This window comes from Molossus molossus, unplaced genomic scaffold (assembly GCF_014108415.1).
Source record: "Molossus molossus isolate mMolMol1 unplaced genomic scaffold, mMolMol1.p scaffold_m16_p_9, whole genome shotgun sequence".
NCBI classification, from domain to species: Eukaryota; Metazoa; Chordata; class Mammalia; order Chiroptera; family Molossidae; genus Molossus; species Molossus molossus.
This window is the reverse complement of record NW_023425403.1, coordinates 55,919,659-55,926,136: the sequence shown is the minus strand read 5'-3', so window position 1 is coordinate 55,926,136 and position 6,478 is coordinate 55,919,659.

Genomic DNA, 6,478 nt, shown 5'->3' with positions numbered 1-6,478 from the left:
TTAATGGCTTTTTACAAATATCTCATTTATGCTGATACAGCAATTATGATATCAGTATTACTTTTAAGAAAGACTAAGCACCCAGAAAAAGATTTAAATTCCCAATCCTGTACCTCTGTTTTAGGATATAAATATTATCACAATAAATTATACTTAGTAAAGACTATAGAAAAATGCTTCTAAAATATATACAATCTTAGATTATTTTCAAAGTGGGCCATCAGAAAGAACTTAGCTTTGTACTTTCACAAAAGGCTAACATAGTCAAATCAATGTAGGGTACTTGCACGTTTATTTTGGGGACAAACACATTTAAACTTAACAAGATTTTGTTTTGTTTTTGCATGTGATATGGATGACTCTTCAAAGTAAAATCTGCCTCATTTATCTTTACATATGTTCTTTTAAGTGTACTGGTATTAAAACATTTATTAAAGAAAAGGATATGAATATAAAAATGTTACCTGAGATGCATAAACATGTCATCAAAGTAGAAGAAATGTTCTCCAATATTTTTGAGACAGTTTGATCAGTCTTTAAAAGTGAAAACATAAGTTAATGAAATGACTAAATAGTAGATTCTTTGTGTGTGCATGCTAAGAAAAATGCTGTTGCTTTAGTTTGAGCTCTTCAGTAAGTCTTAATTGTGGTAAGGAACAATAAAATCAGTTTTTACACATCTTTAAAGATAGAATTTTAAATAGGCATGAACTGGAGTGAGAACTGACTTAATAAACATGATACTTATTATTCTAAAACATTCACTTTACCTAAAGAATATAGGTTGCTTACAAGTTACTTTTTAACTTCTAAATATAGGTTAGCTCTAATTATTTCATGATTTCTAACAGTTTTTTTTTTTGTTGTTTTTTTTTTTGTTAGTACAGATCCATTGTTCCTAGGTTGTGTATTCAAGTTTTGGGAAATGTTTATTTAAAAATTGTTTTGCTATACAAGTGTTTAATCATTGTATCTAAGAGTAGCCTGGACTTAAAATATTTGAAATCAGTTTACGTGTGCCTTTTAATTTTAAAAAATTTCTTACTGCCACAAATGATGTGAAATCACAGTAAGTTGCTTAGTGACATATTGCAGTATCTGCTTGCTGTTGGAGACTCACATCAGATACTGAAATTGTTCCTGTGCCAAGCTACAGGAAAGAGGATGTAATTGTTAATAAAATACACCCAATCTTTTCTGTGCTGCAACAATGTGTAGTGATTTGTTTTCTTCATTTGTTTTAACAGCCTTTATGTACATATGAAAGTTCAGATTCTCTCCCAGTCTATTAGTAGTTCAGATGTTCCCTAATTTATTAAATATGCCTTTATTCACAATTTTGTTTTTTAGGTTATTTCTTAATGCATTATAGATTTGACTAATGACTGTTTATTACATTATTTTAAATGTAGCTATTGCCATTTATATTGTGAAATTTGCAGAATTAAATCAGTTGTATAAACTAAACCTTTAAATTAGTTTGGTGTGAGGACTCATTAATGTTTGCAAAGAGGGAAAGGGGTTTGTGTTTAAAGATTGACTGCTCTAGTTTACCTTATGACGATGTAGCAGTTTAAGCTGTTTTGTCATCAGTTAAATGCTGACTCATTTACTTGTAATAATATATGTACATAGCTTTTTTTTTTTGTATGGCCACCAGTACCTTAAGAATTTTCAGTGGCTTAGTACTTTTTAATTTTATGGAGTACAAAATAAGCATAGAATCTTGGCTAATTGAATCCTGTGTATCATTTCTAATGCCTCATATTAAGGATCCTCCGTTTGTCACTGAAAATTTCTCCAAAACTGTTACTGTTGACCAGAGCTTCTGTTATCTGTTCTCAATTTTCTGTTCCTTTACACCAAGAACCATTCATCTGTCTTGTATTACTGGCCATGAGAAATTCTGAAAATAGGATATCTTAATTTTTGAGACTTGTCACTTCAGCAGTCTTACGAACACTCAGTCACCAGAGTGTTAATAATTAAAGGACCACTCATGGTAAAAGAATTGAACGCCTCAATCTAGAAATCCAGAATATGTGTTAAAAGCCCAAGCAGTAGACACAGCTTTTTTATTTGTTGAATTGCCATTAATGGTCTTCATTCCTTCGCCATTACCTGTTGTTCATGGTTTTTGTTTACTCTTTTTTTTTTTTTAAACAAAACAAAACTTGTCCATAATCTCAGTGTAGCTAGTGGTGCAGTAATCTAGAATACTTAACATTTGCTATTACACTGCACTATACATTTTGTAGCAGATTTGCCATTATTGGTTTTCATATGATTAGATTGCATTGCCTAATCTATTTAGTATCTGTAGTTACTAGATTGACTGATCTGCAGCCAGGAAACACTGGAAAAGGGATACAGATGACCCAATATCAAAAATGTATGTGTGATTGAACTTAATTGGAAGTCTTGAAAAGAAGGTTGTTATTTTCCTGAGTCTTCAGTCTATCACAGATATTCAAAACAGTTGTATTTTTTATACATACACCTTTTGTCTTTCTATGCCTGAAAGCCAGTAAGTTTAAAGGTACAACTTCACTGACCCAGCAGTTTCACTATCACCCATGCAAAGTTGTGTGTGTGTGCGTTTAATAGTGTCAGTAACATTTTCTATGATTCGTATACTGTTGATTACTAAACCTGGCTTTGTTAGCATTAGAATAAAAACATTTGGGTAAAGATTGTTTCCTTCACTTTTTAGGTTTTCACTATAGATTAAATGACAAGTAACATAAGGAATTAAAGGAATATATAATTGCAGCTGGTTCTAAATGCTCTTGAATGTCACTGTAAAGTGTGGATTAAAGAGGGAGCAAAAGTGATCTTATCAACCCATTTTAGGAAATCCGTTATCTAATGACTGCTGTCAGTAATATATCCCTTAAATGTTTTGAGCAGAATTTAACTTTTTAATAATATACAGTAAGTCTATATCATATCAGTTCATAAAATGGGAATGTTATGTAGAGAATTTAAATGATTACAATTGAGTGATAATATCAAAACTGCACAGCTAGCTATTATCTTAGAGTGTATTTTTACCATACTACTAATCCCATTTGGAATGGTGAGTGGAGCTTGGTTGGTCCTCTAAACCTGTTCATTTGCAAATAAGGAAATGAGGTTTCATGCCAGGTGCCCAAGATAGAGCCATAACTATTCTTTCCACGTGTACTGCTTTTGCGTTAATGTAAAAGCAATGATAGATCGAGCTAGAAATTTAAATGACTACTATAGTGGAAAGTAATGGTATTTTGGTTTCATAAGGAATATGTTATATGGTCTATAATGTATGAGTTGTCACTAAACTTCCCAAAGGGAAAATTTTTCTTTTGACCAAGAATGCAATGTAATTAATACTTTTCCTACCAAACTGAGGTATATTTAAGAAGCTTCAGTGTGTAAACTGAATTTTAGAAGCTTTATGGATGGGGCAGGAGTGTATGACAAAGTTGATCTAAGAAAGGCTTTTATTTTCTAGTTTCAAAAAGTCTTCTCCAGTAAATTGAGCAAAATGTCATTTGCAAAAGAGTTCTAAAAACTTAATTGACTTGTATGCAATGAAACAAACTGCATGAAATGCCAGAAAAAATTTTAGTAGAAACTTGGAGCTACATAGAAAGTTCATGGCTTGGGCAACATTTAATCATGTACATAAAATTTCAGCAATTTTTTTCAGTACTGTTAAATTTAGATGTCCTTTGAAGTACATATTAGAATGGATAGATTTACCATGCAAGGAATATATAAGAAACCTAAGTTTAGTGCGCACTCAGGAATTTAAAGGGGTAGAATCCTAATTAATAAGGGCAAAATTGATTGCCCTCTTGTTTTTTAAACGGGAATTAACAAACATTTGCAATCTCGTTTGACATTTATTCAAATTTATACCAATTTTTATCATTGAAATTCACAGAATTTATAAATTTTAGTTTTAGAAACTTCTAACTTAACTCTAGAAATAGTTTAACTTCCTGTGCTAAAATAAAATTTATTTTTTGATTGGCGGTTAATTATGTGCTGGTAAATTACAGATTTTCAAAAATAACTATATTTCTCCAACAATTGTAAAATGTCCAAATGCAAAAGAAGTATTTAACTGATGTGATTGGTGGTTCTTGAGTTGGCATGGTTAAAAACTCAACTTTGTCTTTTGTACATGCTGATACGACTTTTTTTTTTTTTTGCCTGGCATGATATATGGTTTGAGGTGATACCTTTAATTACTGAAATTACTTATCTAAACAGCAGTGGAATGTTAGCATGTTGAAGTTGCTACTGCTGATGCTTTCCACATAGTTTGTGCACCTAATTATTACATATTTACTGAAAGTAAGTTGATGCATATTCACATACTCTAAAGTTATTCAGTAGGAATCCTTTGTGTAGGATTTTATTTTTTGGTTAAATAAAAGTAGGAAGCGATTTTTCTATATACATTTACATTTTTCCCAAGGTAAAATGCTATGGATGTGAGAATATCTGATTTACTAAAAATGGAAGGCATGTTATTTTCAGACAATGCAAATTTCCTTTATTTCCTCTAGTTTACTTGAAGAGAGGATGTAGGAGCTAAGAGGTCACAACTTAAACTTCACAGTGTAAGTTTGCTAATTATAAAACATGGTACTGAGATACTCAGTTTTAGTTCTTTTATAAGATCTTCAAGCTAGCTTTTAAATACATTTTAAAGAAATTTAAGAAAAAATATTTAAGAAATGAGTTTCTTAAATGTTTTAAGCTTATTTAAAATGATATATATATTTTTTTACCCTTGTGAAATTATGAACAATACTGCCTACCAGGAACAATACTTCCTGGTTTTTTAGTCCTCCTGGGAATCGGCCGATGGCTTGGAATCGGTTTAACAACTTTGAGTCTTTTAAAAAAATTATTTCCTCAAGTTGGAGGCTTGTTTAAAACTAGCAATTTAGGAATATAAAGTTTTCTCAAAGATCAACTTGGGATAAAATAAAAGTATTCACAACCTCGTGTATCCTAAATAATGTTTTCTATCTTAAACTAGTCTACAAATTTTTTACACTCTCAGTTGAAATGTATATTAATTTATGGTTAATGTTTCAATAAAAAGGAATACTTTAATGAACCATAAAATGTTCAAATGTTAAAAATAAGAATGAAAAAAAACTAGTATCTAAACGAGATGTTTTTAACATATTTTCTCTTTTAAACTTAGCTTAGCGGATAACTTGGATAAAGAAATACAATTGTAGGAATACTGCCCGGTTCTTTGCGTCTGAAACATGAAATCCTGCAGTAGACAGGGTTTGGAGTTTTTTGAAAGCATGTTGTGGATATACGGCATACTTTTTTTTTTTTCCAAACTGAATTTTACATTTGTACTGTGTCTGATTTCTACCGTGTTCTCTCCTCTTGGTCATTTAAGAAAGATTCTCTTTTGGACTTTCTGCGCGATTAGATTGGTGGGGAAGAGGGGGTGGGGTACTGGGTTCGGATGGGTAGACCATTGTGCTCTCTCACGCAGGGAAGTCAAGCTGGCCGCTAGTGGGCGCTGTGGGTCCGTGGAAGTATCGATACGATGGCGCTTGTCCAAGTCGTTCAAGAAAGCACTTCGCCAAGAACCCAAGAATTCCTTTCACCTCTCCGTTCGGGCTATATTTGATAACATCATGCCTAAATTCCCAGTCACCTTGGAGAGGCGCGAGTGAGTCCCGGATACTAAAGAGAAGGTCCTGTAGCAGGCGCGGGTGTGCCGGCGACACTTGCAAGAAGTGCTGCCTTCGTGCTAAGCAAGGAGCGGAGAATGCGGGGCCAGGACGTCCTTGCCCCCAATGTCTGCCTCCCCGCCGGCACCTCGTCCCCGGGTATCATTTTGCATATCCCGTTCCCGTTGATTTAGGTTGGGCCGCAACTAACGTTTAGTACCGAAATCAGGTCTGAAACGCATTACTGAGAGAGCAGGTGGAGGCAGGGAAGGATGGATGCACGTGCGGGATGTGTCAGACCTTGCAGGGGGGACACTTCATTTAAAGAAGGAAGACGCACCGGGAAACGCACAGTCTTTGACTCCGCAGGGAAAGTTTCGCCCTAGACGTTTTCCCTTTTTCAAAGTTAGGGCACTTGTCAGGAAATGAAGTCGCGTCCTGGAAAAGGGGACAGGTGACTCGTGCTGTCCGTCCTCCCAACCCCCCGCCGGCCCCTGTCAGCGTCCCCGCCCCGCCGCTCCCGGGCGGCGCCGCACACACGCAGGCCCCTCTCCTTCAAGGATTTCTTCGGCGCTTCGCTCGCGCAGCCGACTGGGGGCCGAGGGCGGGGCTCACCTGTCAGCCGGCGCCCCGCCTCGCGGCGCCCAATGTCGGACTTGGGCGGATGACCGACGGGCCAGCAGCCCAACCAACGCGCGGCTGCCATGCAAAGGACCAATGGGCTGCGCTCTGTGGGGCGGGGTCCCGCGTTTATAGTGCTCTGACAGCGCGCCGGCCGC